We start from the raw sequence: 13739 nt of genomic DNA, 5'->3' as shown, positions 1-13739 counted from the left end.
GCGTCTTACTCAGTTCTCTCCCGGTTTCTCCGATTAAATACTGGAAAACTTTTACCTTCGTCTTGTCATCCGCATCTGTAAGCGATAAATCAATGTACAGGGAAAACTCTTCTTCCCATGCTTTCCAAGCTTTTGGTATATTCGACGCATTCCAGTCAAAATTCGCTGGCGGCTTCAATCCGAAAGCACCCTCCATGATCGGCGCACGTCTCTCTTAATTACTTTCTCCGTAGCGATTTACCTCGGTCTTTCACTTTTCTTCTTGGTAATTTACCGCTGCCACCATGTTTATGCTTAGTTCACTCTAATTCTCAACTACCACTCTATATATCAATGAATCTCAGACACGCAGGTTTTCACTATGCTTCCTTTACTTCACATGCATGCGCATAACAATGACGTCATACACTACAAACCATACATGGTCTGTCACATCCTCCCATCCTGCTGTCTATATACATAACATATTGTAACAACGATAACCTGGATCTCTGCCTCTGTGCTGTTCCTCATACACACATTCCTAAGATGCCCAGGAAGAGAGTGAGGAGCCTTTTTGCACACAGGGCAGAGGAAAAACATCCTGCTGTGGACTAATTAGCTAATGTTGCTGGGTGATGAAGGTATGAATAGTCTCATTAGCAACTTGTTCTTACATGAATACTGATCTGAACTCTTAATGGCTGGAGTTCATGTCTAATTTGCTTATGTTTTGCTGTGGATATATGAATGGTCTTATTAGAAAGTAATTGTTCTAAACCATAATGTTGGTGTTAATAGTCAAATGCAAGCTTTACCAAATTTCCACCAGAATTTTATAAAAAAAAATATATAAAAAACTGTTCTGTTTTGTTGACCTGTTGGCCTAGGCTAATTACTCCTGTTTATTCCATTGTAGACATAGGCCGGTATAAGATTCTGACTGTATGATAACCTTGGATAAAAAAAAAACAGTTTCTCAATATTGTGATTACTGCTCTAAAATATATTTTCTTTAAATGTCTGGGTAAAAAACAAAACCTTTTCACTTTTGAGCACAATATTGTCAGCATTCTGCCACTCTGGTCTTGTAAATTTATTTGGTGGCAGTCCAGACACTAGCTCTGTCTTGTCCTGTATGTTGTGCTCGGCTTGAGTTTTCTTGGGTCTGTGCACTCTCCCACTTGATACAGGTGCGCAGGGTCTGTGCATGCTTGGGGTGCGCACTGTTGTACTTGTGTTTGTGTTTTGTTCTGTCGGCATCGCGCTGTTTCATTCCCAGCGTCTCAGTCTGGTTGGTTTTGGTTGGCGCTGAGATGAAACATGCGTGTTGCATATGTGAGCGCGCACGGTAAGGTGTTATCATTTATTGTTTGCTCGTGTCTTGCGTCTGTTCATGTTTGTGTTGTCTAAGCACGTTGCTCTGTGTTTACATTGTGGCCGTGGGCTTCAGTATTGTGCTTTATTGTGAACAGGTGGTTAATAAGTTCTCTCATGTGCTGCGTGTTCTTGTACCGTTTTAAATGAGCACATGGCTTGTGTTGTTTGTGTGTTATGTGCTCTTCCGTCGATTGTCCAGTCCTACCCTCATTGTTAACCCATTATTAGTTTATCATGTTCACCTGTTTGTGTTAATTACTTCTGCTTATATTCTCCTCATGTCTGCTGTTCTGTGCCAGTTTGGGGCCGTATGTTGCCTTGTCCTGATGTGGTACAGGCCTTATCCCTGCCCAGTCTAATTTGTTTTGTTGGTTTATTTGTTTTGTTAATGTTTTCCCACCCGGGGTAGTTCGTTTTGCCATTTTATTTTATTATATATAAATAACCCTTTACCCTGCACTTGGAGCCTTGCTTTTTTTTTTTTTTTTTTTTTCTTCAACCCCCGACCATGATAAATAGACCTTATATTGAGAAATATTTAAAATATTTTGCTATAGTAAATATGGTAATTTTAAGCAAATAATGAAATGAATCATTGACTTCTGCTATCTTTATAAGCTTAAAAGACTTTACATTTTAAAATGGCATCTTTGGATATCTTTTCCTTGACTTTTCCAAATTGCGGTAAACCTTGAAAACGGTTATTGTCCCATGTCTATTCAATTGTATTGAAACAATACACAAACGCGTGTGTTTCTGTATATATATATATATCAGAGGCATTTAGTCATTTACTGAATTTTATATTATTTAGATTAATGCCACAGAATATTTTAAGTTTATTTAACTATAATGCTATAAAACAAACCAAATAGATCACAGAATAAATAGATCAAATCTATTCTATCACCTAGTGAAAACTGTCTAATAAAATCTAAAATAAACATTTGTTGCTGGATTAATTCGCTCCGTTCCCTCAGCTGAACAAATACAGTGAAGATCAGTCGTGCCTGCAGCCATATGACTGTATATGACAATACGCATTGAGAGTTAATGGGAATTAATGGCGCTTTTTTTTTTCGCATAATTTTAATTCATTATTACACAGTAAACACTACAATATATTGCCAAAGCGAGAAAGTATGAGAATTAATAAAGGTGTGCTTTGAGTGTTTTAAAATATGTATTTGCATAGTGGGAGATGGGTAAAGAACTCCTACTGGCTTTAGTTTTGCTGGCGTTTTTTCGGCATACTAAAAAATACTATTCAGATAGCTATTGTTTAAAACAGGGGTCTCTAACTCGCTGCCCGCGGGACGATAGTTTGTGACCCTGCCTTAATTTGAAAGTTTAATGTTAGTGATATGTATGGCACTTTATAGTGTTGTGTGCCGAGCTGAACGAACCTACCAATCAAGGTGGGTATATGGCTGTTGGGGGCGGGACATCGGCTGGGTTTGATGGAGTGAAACTTACAGCAGCTTTGCCCTGTTTCAGAAAATGTCAGATATTGGTGTTTTGATTGTCAGTGTTTATTTTAATTGATTTTGCATTAATTTTTGGTTGCAATGAATACCTGCATGTGTAAGAATGTGTGTGAATAAGTGCAAGTGAAGACAGTGGATTTTGTGTGTGCACGCATAAGTTAAAGAAAACTTGCGCAAGTTAAAGAAAAATTCACGTTTGATTATTGGTCCTGAAAAATATTTTCAACCAATCATCTTTCCTACATTTACAATCTCAAGTCAGCCAGAAAACATGACAGAAGAGCTAACTGTGGGCTCTTCTTGAAGAGTAGACAGAGTGAGTCATTTAATTACTATTTTTCACTTGGAAGTGAACTGAAATGACACTCAGAGAGTTAATGTGAGGTCTCTCTCTCTTTCAGACAAATGAAATCAAAGTGATGCAAATACAGCAGGATAAAAGAAAAGTAAGGAACTCAATGCAGCCTAGTGTAGTCGTCTGCAGTCACATATCGACACCTGTTGATCGGCAATAAGAGTCCCCGGTAACCAGTACCAATTATAGGGTCGCACTGTTATTTGTGGGTCATTTGCATTACACTACTTGCATTGTATTTACATTGCCTCACACAATGAACATTACCGATAACAGTAAATCTAATTATTATTATTATTCCAATTATTATTATTATTTTCACTATTATTATTATTATTAATAATATTTATTATTATTATTATTCCTACTATTTATTACAGGTTGATTTATTTTCCACTGATTTTTTGTTACAAAATAAAGAAGATTGAAATTTTTTTTTTTTACAAAGTTTTTTGTGGAAAACCTGATTTGGCCTAGCCTCACCCAGACTGTGCCTCCAGCGGCCCCCAGGTAAATTGAGTTTGAGACCTCTGCCTTGCAGTCATCAAAGTTGACCTATAAAAAAAAAAAGTACAAATAACAATTAGCATGTATAATCTATATAATTTTTGGTTCATCAGTGTATACACTCAAACATTTCACCCTTACCTTTGATAAGTTTTGCCTTCTCACAGCCTTTTTGTCTCCGGAGAGGTTCACAGCAGTTGTGAAGTAATTCATTATGTAGATGTCTTTGGCCACATTTAGATCATTTACGTAATTATGCATGATAGATCGATGATCTAAAATCCTATTTAATATTTAGACAAAGCATATCAGAAATTAACAACCACAGTGGAAACACACCCCAAGCACTAAATAATCCCACCCATTAAATCCACAAAGGTGAAACTGGACCAGATCAAGCTCCAACCATTAGCACCAAATACAGCCTGAATGATACCACTTGACAGGGATGTAAAGTTTAGTCACTTTCTTCGATTAAGTGACCAGACAAACTGAAAATGTATTATTAACTAGTATTTGCATTAACTGGGCAACAAAACTGAAACTGTAAAAGCATTTCAAAACATTTTTAAAACATACATGTGATTTAAATGGCTTAAATGGAGGTCAGCATGACATGTGTTCACATGAAATACTACCTTAATGATCGTGTTGCAGTAATATTTGCTTAGCATACCTCACCAGTGAGCCAGTTGTGTGGACTTAGTGATCGGAGCTCAGAATGATAGATAATGTAACTGTTTCCCCTAATAAAAAAAACAGATTTGTAGATTTAGAGCAATATGTAGATGTAGTTTTTGTCTGTAGCAATGTTCGTTAGTGAGGGAAGAAGAAGACAGGGTCGGCGATTCAGGTAAGCAGTACAGTTTTATTTTTTCTACAGCGAGCACAACACCCGTAGTGTATGTGTGTGTGTGTGTGTGTGCTCTCTCTCTCTTCCCCCGGCTGTTCCTTCTGTTCTCCTTAAGAAGGTTGTCTCTCCGGCCCAATCACTAGAATAAACAGGTGTTATTTATTATTTCTGATTGGCCTGCTGATTAGCCGCCGGGCTCCAAGCCTGCTCTCCCCCCTCATTGGGTGTTCGATCATGCTTGCCTCTCCACATACCCCCACCGCCCGCCTCAGGCCGGGGAGCCGTCCGGCCTGTAGCCCTCCCCCCCCCAATCCCCCCCCCCACCCTGGAGAGGAAGTCGGCCACAGCCATCTGCGCCCCCGGCCTGTGGACCACCTTGAATTTAAAAGGCTGTAATGCTAGATACCAACGGGTGATCCGCGCGTTGGTATCCTTCATGCGGTGAAGCCACTGGAGAGGAGCATGATCTGAACAGAGGACGAATTCCCTGCCCAGGAGGTAATAGCGAAGAGTGAGAACGGCCCACCTGATCGCCAGGCACTCCTTCTCTATGGTGCTGTACTTAGCCTCACTCTTACTGAGTTTTCGGCTAATGTACAGCACCGACCGTTCCACTCCTGCCACCTCCTGGGAGAGAACCGCCCCCAGACCCCGATCGGATGCATCCGTCTGTAACAGAAAGGGGAGAGCAAAATCAGGAGCGTGCAATAGTGGCCCCCCGCAAAGTATAGATTTCACCTTTGAGAAGGCCTGTTGACACTGCTCCGACCATTGGACGGTATCTGGTCCCTCCTTTTTAGTGAGATCAGACAATGAGCTGACGAGGGCCGAATAATTAGGGACAAAACGCCTATAGTATCCCGCCAGCCCCAAAAACTGTCTCACCTCCTTCTTGGTCTTAGGTCTCGGACAGGTGGCAATAGCTGCAGTCTTATCAATTTGGGGCTGCACCTGCCCGTGGCCTAAGTGGAAGCCCAGATACCTTACTTCCACTCGCCCAATTGCGCATTTCCGTGGGTTAGCCGTGAGCCCGGCCCGTCTCAGCGCCGACAATACTGCCCTCAGGTGTAGAATATGCCGCTGCCAGTCATTACTGTAAATGATGATGTCATCTAAATAAGCAGCGGCATATGCCACGTGAGGGCCGAGTATTTTATCCATCAGACGCTGAAACGTCGCCGGTGCCCCGAACAGCCCGAACGGAAGTGTCACGAATTGGTGTAATCCAAACGGCGTTGTGAAAGCCGTTTTTTCGCGGGATATTGGAGTCAAGGGGATCTGCCAATAGCCCTTCGTTAAATCCAAAGTCGAGTAAAATCGAGCAGCACCTAACCGGTCGAGCAACTCGTCAATACGCGGCATTGGATAGGCGTCGAATTTCGACACCGCATTTACCTTGCGATAATCCACACAGAACCGGACCGAGCCGTCAGTCTTGGGTACCAAGACAATCGGGCTGGCCCAGTCGCTGTGGGACTCTTCTACTACTCCCATTTTCAACATATTACTCAATTCTTCCTGAATCACTTTTTTCTTGTGTACAGGTAGGCGATACGGCCGGGTCCTAACGACCACGCCCGGTTCGGTCTCGATATGGTGCTGAATCAGGTTAGTACGACCGGGCAGGGGTGAGAACACATCAGAGAATTCACGTTGGAGGTGCCGGATATCGAGGAGCTGGCTCGCTGAGAGATGATCCCCTCCGGTGACCAGAGCGCCAGGCCGTTCCCGGCCGGGGCTCTCTGGCCCCAGGTCATCCTCGTTAGTAACAAGCGTAGCCAGCGCCACTTCCTCCGGCTCCCTCCACTGCTTCAGCAGATTAATGTGATAAATCTGACGTGAATCAGCCCTGTCCGAACGAACCACCTCGTAATCGAGATCACCGACTCGTCGTGTGACCACAAACAGCCCTTGCCACTTGGCGAGTAATTTAGAGCTGGAAGTGGGTAATAGTACAAGGACTTTATCTCCCTGTGCAAATTTACGTAGTTTAGTGCCCTTGTCATATCGCCGGCGTTGGTCATCCTGAGCCTTAAGCAAATTCTCCGTAGAGAGCCGCCCCAGTGTGTGGAGTTTTGCTCTAAGGTCCAGAATATACTGAATTTCATTTTTACTCTTAGAAGGCTCGTCCTCCCAAGCCTCTCTAATGACATCCAAAACCCCTCTGGGCTGTCTGCCATAGAGAAGCTCGAAGGGGGAAAACCCCATGGAGGCTTGGGGAACCTCCCGCACAGCAAATAACAAGGGCTCTAACCACTTATCCCAATTTTTCGCGTCCTCGTGAACAAATTTACGGATCATTGATTTAAGCGTGCGATTAAACCTTTCCACCAGCCCGTCTGTTTGTGGGTAATAGACGCTGGTGCGAATGGATTTAATGCTCAATAATCCATAAAGTTCGCGCATGGTGCGTGACATGAACGCGGTGCCTTGATCAGTGAGAATCTCCTTGGGGATTCCCACTCGGGAGATTATACGAAACAGAGCTTCCGCAACACTTTTTGCTGAGATGTTATGGAGCGCTACTGCTTCCGGGTAGCGGGTTGCATAATCCACTAGGACTAGTGCAAACCGGTGCCCGCGTGCGGATCGCTCTAATGGCCCGATGAGATCCATACCAATTCTCTCGAAGGGCATCTCCATAATTGGTAACGGGCGCAAAGGAGCTTTTGGGGTGGCCGGTGGATTTACCAGCTGACATTCACGGCACGCAGCGCACCATCTGCTGACATCCCCGTGAATGCCCGGCCAAAAGAATCGGGTCATGAGGCGATTTAATGTGGCCGCCTGACCTAAATGTCCAGCCATAGGATTAGCATGAGCCGCCTGGAAAATCATTTCCCGGCGGCTCTTTGGTACTAATAATTGGGTAGTATCTTCTTTTGTCTGAGCGTCTTGGGTCACTCGATACACCCTGTCATTAATGATCGAAAAATATGGATAGGAGAGGGGCCGGTCAGGCTGGAGGTTTTCCCCATCTATCACCTGCACTCTTTCGAGTGCATGTCTTAGCGTGTCGTCACGCGACTGTTCCAGGGGAAAGTCTTTACACCGGGAAATTCCCAGCCCTTCCCCTGCGACAGCGTGTGACGTCACCGCTTGGGATTCCCCCAGCTGAGCGACACACCCCCTACCCGGCGATCTCTTCTTCCAAGACACACCCGCACATAAGACCCCTAATAATCTATTAAATCCAGGCCAATTGGTTCCCAGAATTAGCGGGTGTTTGAGGTGCGGGTTAACTGCTACCTCAACGCTATGCTTTTTACCCCGGAATTGAATGTCTATCGCCGTTAGCGGGTAGTGAATTACATCCCCGTGCACACACCTTACCCTTACTGTGCGGCTCGTATCCAATGCCGGGTCTTGAAGCGACTTTGGTGGATGGAGGTTTGGTTGCACCCCGAATCCACCAAAGCTTGATATGTACCCCCTTTTATACTCACTGTTATCCGGTATAGCCCGTCGCGACCGGGGGCGACGATTGGCGTGGCGGGGACCCGAATCAGCGCACTCACCTCCTTCATGGAGCAGATTTTTGGTGTGCTATTCTCGCCCCCGCGGCGCCAATGCATCGGCCCAGCCCTTCTCACTATACCCCCAGGGCCAGCAAGACCAACCGATTGAACCGGAGAGAGACCTGGCGCTGTCTGGGGAACAGCCAGGGGTCGTTGCTCCACCCCGCCGTCCGGATATGGACCCGCCCCCCTTGGGACGTTCGGCAGGTCCGCCTCTGTGCACCGCCATCTGGGTGCTGGTGTGGGCGGTCCCCGCAGTCTGGGCCTGGGAACAGGAGGAGAGAGAGGGAGAGGGGGAGAAGAGAGAGAGGTTATTTCGCCGACCCTGGACCTCGCCACCAGGTGATCCTCCGCCAGCCGGATGGCCGTCTCCAGATCCTCTGGCCGGTGGCACTGGACCCACTCCGATGTTCGGGAGGGGAGGCGGGTGATGAATTGCTCCAGCACCACGGCATCGACCAGCTGGTCGGTGGTCCGGCCATCCTTCACCAGCCATCTGCGGCAGGCGTCACGGAGCTGCTGAGCGAACACGAAGGGCCGGCCACTGGCAGTCAGCTCCATGGAGCGGAAGAGCTGACGCTGCTCTTCCGGATTGCGGCCGGCCCGCTGGAGAACGGCTCGCTTCAGGTGAGCGTACTCCAGGAGATTCTGGGCCGGTAGCTGCTGCACGGCAATTTGGGCTTCGCCTGACAGCAGGGGGATAACTCTTACCGGCCACTCGGCCCGCGGCCAGACACACGCCTCCGCCAACCTCTCGAAGAGGTCCAGGAACACTTCCGGGTCGTCCTCCGGTGCCATCTTCTGTAGCGAGATGGGAGGGTGGGCGGCAGATGTTGGAGCGGGCCGGATCTCCTGGACCAGCAGACTCCGGATTAGCTCGCGGTCCTCCCGCTGGGCCTCTACGAGGACTTGGAAGCGTCTTTCCAGATTTTTTCTCAGCTCCCCCAGCGCATGGTGTTGTTGTTGGTGGAGGGCCGCGAGCGCCTGGATGACTTCCGCACATGGACTGGTAGACGGAGTAACCATTCTGGCAGCAGGGTTTCTTCTTCTTCCCGGGTTTCGGCACCACTGTAGCAAAGTTCGTTGTTAAGGGAAGAAGAAGAAAGGGTCGGCGATTCAGGTAAGCAATAGATTTTTATTTTTCTTTAAGTGATTGCACAACACCCGTAGTGTGCGTGTGTGTGCTCTCTCCCTCTTCTCCCGGCTGCTCCTTCTGTTCTCCTTAAGAAGATTGTCTCTCCGGCTCAATCACTAGAATAAACAGGTGTTATTTATTATTTCTGATTGGCCTGCTGATTAGCCGCCGGGCTCCAAGCCTGCTCTCCCCCCTCATTGGGTGTTCGATCATGCTTACCTCTCCATACTCACTGTCACGATACAAACCTAAATGGTTCCGCTAAGCTTTGGTAATGGAGATCTTGACTTCAAGTACCCCGTGGCTTTTAACTAATGGTCTCATGTTAGGTGGATGATGATGAAATGCAAACAAGAAAATAGCTGCAGAAAGGTTGTGATTTCAAGTTAATGAGAGTGGCCTTGTCTGGAATTTGAAACTCAGGACCAGTCACACCATACGCGAGAACCATACCCCATGACCAATGAGACACGAATGTGGATGATTGCACAAAGAAAATGTTTGTCCATTAGTTGCACACAACTTTTTTGACGGAATGCAAACTGGCATCGAGATCCTAAAGTGCAGTTTTCCATGCGTTGCCATCTTGTTGAAGGCATACAAATGATCCATGACAAATGATTGGCGATATGGCCCAGTGGCCTAATGGATAAGGCATCAGCCTCCGGGGCTTGGGATTGTTGGTTCAAGTTCCATCTGGGTTGTCTTTGAAGGTCTCACTTCAATTTGGGAGCAATGTTTGGTGGATGAAACACGGTAGCTGTGAAAACCTTCTTGAGATGTGTTTGCATGTCATTAACTTCCTGCATTGCCATGCATATTACCTGTTATGACTAAAAGGGTAACGAGATACCTAACGCGAAAGGCCATTTTGAATCCTGCATGGTGCCTACAGAGAAGAGACTGTGTACAAAGCAAAAAAATGGTGCTTACATATAAAGCTGGTGGGTTGTTCAAGATTCATAAACAAATCTAACAACCGAATCATTGCCGCTCCTTTTTTGCCTGTATAATTGTACATGTTAGACTGATTTAGATCAGAAGTCCACTAAATGTTCATTCACTAAAGTCACAGCAAAAGCTGCTACAATTAACACAGAAACACCTTAGTTAGCACACCACCACTTCTTTCTCTATGACAGTCGTAGGGCTCGTCCGGGATTTGAACCCGGGACCTCTCGCACCCAAAGCGAGAATCATACCCCTAGACCAATGAGCCCTGTAGAGGCAGTCTGCAGTGCCACAAAAAATTCTGTGAGACCGATCCAAACTACTCTTTGTTCATGTTGTTTTTGTTACGTGTGTCAGCAACTCTCTGGAGGCATATTACAGTTCACAGTAAGTATAAAACAGTCCAGTGGCCTAATGGATAAGGCACCAGCCTTCGAAGCTGGGGATTGTGGGTTTAAAGTACCAACTGGGTTGTCTTTGATGCAGTTCCTTTTAAGTTGACTGTGCAAGACAATCCAGTGTTACCCTCAAAAGCTAGGTTCATACCCTTAGGTCAAAAAAACATGACAATGGAAAACTCCTCAGAGAAGCTGTTTTGTCATTAGGTGTACACATCAGATCGTTTGAATGCAATATGGCATAGGGATCCTAAAGTGCTGTTTTCTGAGTAACAAGAACTTCCTGAGCCATACATCAGATATGACAAAGGCTAGTGTTGGCCTAATGGATAAGGCATCAGCCTTTGAAGCTGGGGATTGGGGGTTCAAGTCCCATCTGGGTTGTCATTGTTGGGTTACATTTAATTTGTGTGAAACAAGTCCGACTGGTCTTCTCAAAACTTAGGCGTGATGATCTGAGCACAGTAGTTAGCTTCAAATTCTCAGACTTGCTGCACACTTCAAATAAGATTCATCCAATCTTGCTTGAATCTCACTGTCACGATACAAACCTAAATGGTTCCGCTAAGCTTTGGTAATGGAGATCTTGACTTCAAGTACCCCGTGGCTTTTAACTAATGGTCTCATGTTAGGTGGATGATGATGAATTGCAAACAAGGATATAGCTGCAGAAAGGTTGTGATTTCAAGTTAATGAGAGTGGCCTTGTCTGGAATTTGAAACTCAGGACCAGTCACACCATACGCGAGAACCATACCCCATGACCAATGAGACACGAATGTGGATGATTGCACAAAGAAAATGTTGGTCCATTAGTTGCACACAACTTTTTTGACGGAATGCAAACTGGCATCGGGATCCTAAAGTGCAGTTTTCCATGCGTTGCCATCTTGTTGAAGGCATACAAATGATCCATGACAAATGATTGGGGAAATGGCCCAGTGGCCTAATGGATAAGGCATCAACCTTCGGGGCTTGGAATTGTTGGTTCAAGTCCAATCTGGGTTGTCTTTGAAAGTCTCACTTCAATTTGGGAGCAATGTTTGGTGGATGAAACACGGTAGCTGTGAAAACCTACTTGGGATGTGTTTGCATGTCATTAACTTCCTGCATTGCCATGCATATTACCTGTTATGACTAAAAGGGTAACGAGATACCTAACGTGAAAGGCCATTTTGAATCCTGCATGGTGCCAACAGAGAAGAGACTGTGTACAAAGACAAAAATGGTGCTTACATATAAAGCTGGTGGGTTGTTCAAGATCCATGTACAAATCTAACAACCGAATCATAGCCGCTCCTTTTTGTGATGACAGGTATAGGGCTCGTCCGGGATTTGAACCCGGGACCTCTCGCACCCAAAGCGAGAATCATACCCCTAGACCAACGAACCAACAAGCGAGATTACGTGTGTCAGCAACTCCCTGGAGGCATATTACAGTTCATAGGCAGTAAAAACAACCCAGTGGCCTAATGGATAAGGCACCAGCCTTCGAAGCTGGGGATTGTGGGTTTAAAGTACCAACTGGGTTGTCTTTGATGCAGTTCCTTTTAAGTTGACTGTGCAAGACAATCCAGTGTTACCCTCAAAAGCTAGATTCATACCCTTAGGTCAAAAAGACATGACAATGGAAAACTCCTCAGAGAAGTTGTTTTGTCATTAGGTGTACACACCAGATCGTCTGAGTGCAATATGGCATAGGGATCCTAAAGTACTGTTTTTCTGAGTTACAAGAACTTCCTGACCCATACATCAGATTTGACAAAGGCTAGTGTTGACCCAGTGGCCTAATAGATAAGGCATCAGCCTTCGAAGCTGGGGATTGTGGGTTCAAGTCTCATCTGGGTTGTCTTTGTTGGGTTACATTTAAGTTGTGTGAAACAATTCCGACTGGTCTTCTCAAAACTTAGGCGTGATGATCTGAGCACAGTAGTTAGCTTTGAATTCTCAGACTTGCTGCACACTTCAAATAAAGATTCATCCAATCTTGCTTGAATCTCACTGTCATGTTACAAATCTAAAAGGTTCCGCTAAGCTATGGTAATGGAGATCTTGACTTCAAGTACCTCATGGCTTTCAACTAATGGTCTCTTGTTAGGTGGATGATGATGAAATGCAAAGAAGAAAATAGCTGCAGAAAGGTTGTGATTTCAAGTTAATGAGAGTGGCCTTGTCTGGAATTTGAAACTCAAGACCAGTCACACCATACGCGAGGACCAATGAGACACGAATGTGGATGATTGCACAAAGAAAATGTTTGACCATTAGTTGCACACATCTTATTGACGGAATGCAAACTGGCATCGAGATCCTAAAGTGCAGTTTTCCATGTGTTGGCATCTTGTTAAAGGCATACCAAAAATCCATGACAAATGATTGGCGATATGGCCCAGTGGCCTAAGGGATAGGGCATCAGCCTCCGGGGCTTGGGATTGTTGGTTCAAGTCCCATCTGGGTTGTCTTTGAAGGTCTCACTTCAATTTGGGAGCAATGTTTGGTGGATGAAACACGGTAGCTGTGAAAACCTTCTTGAGATGTGTTTGCATGTCATTAACTTCCTGCATTGCCATGCATATTACCTGTTATGACTTAAAGGGTAACGAGATACCTAACGCGAAAGGCCATTTCAAGAATTCACACTTAGCTGATGATTAATTATAAGCTTGTTTGGCATGCTGTCCCGGGAGAGAGCCCTGAGCTCATAAGATCCTCGAGCCCGGGGCTCCCTCCCGTTGTAAGGCGAGAAGGGAGTTTGAGCTCAGGTAGATCTCGAGAACTCCCCCGCTGTAATAACCAATGAACAGCCAGTGATTGCTCTTGAGAGTTAACCATTACTAGGAGCATGTCTATAGTGCCGGTTTGTATTAGTCAATTAACTTATGGGGGGAAACCCACGTGAGCACGGGGAGAAAATGCAAACTCTGCACAGAAATGTCTGCTGGTTTGGTAAAGCCTAGAACCAGAGACATTCTTGCTGTGAGGCAACAGTGCTAAGCACTGGGCCACCGTGTCACCCATCTAGGAAGAAGGAGGAGTAGGGGTGGATGGGGGGATTCTTCAAAACGAAGATAGCAGTGGTACGTAACCCAGGGTATTTGTAGTAGCTTAGGAGTCGTCTGATTGGTGCATTGAGAATTGGATAATGCGGATCCAGCCGCTAGCAATCATAAGCACGTG

General features: G+C 45.5%; 2 non-coding genes across 2 annotated transcripts; both read right to left on the bottom strand.

Annotated features, from left to right (window-relative positions):
- Positions 1-10361: 10361 nt before the first annotated feature.
- trnap-ugg (transfer RNA proline (anticodon UGG)) lies at positions 10362-10433 on the bottom strand. Its single transcript has one exon. It is a non-coding gene; the product is annotated as a tRNA-Pro (tRNA).
- A 1449-nt stretch (positions 10434-11882) lies between these two features.
- Positions 11883-11954, bottom strand: trnap-ugg (transfer RNA proline (anticodon UGG)). The gene has a single exon. It is a non-coding gene; the product is annotated as a tRNA-Pro (tRNA).
- Between the last annotated feature and the right edge of the window lie 1785 nt (positions 11955-13739).

This window comes from Danio aesculapii, chromosome 4 (assembly GCF_903798145.1).
Source record: "Danio aesculapii chromosome 4, fDanAes4.1, whole genome shotgun sequence".
In the NCBI taxonomy this organism is placed as follows: domain Eukaryota; kingdom Metazoa; phylum Chordata; class Actinopteri; order Cypriniformes; family Danionidae; genus Danio; species Danio aesculapii.
Note: the sequence above shows the minus strand (reverse complement) of the source record. Positions and strands in the feature narration are given on the sequence as shown.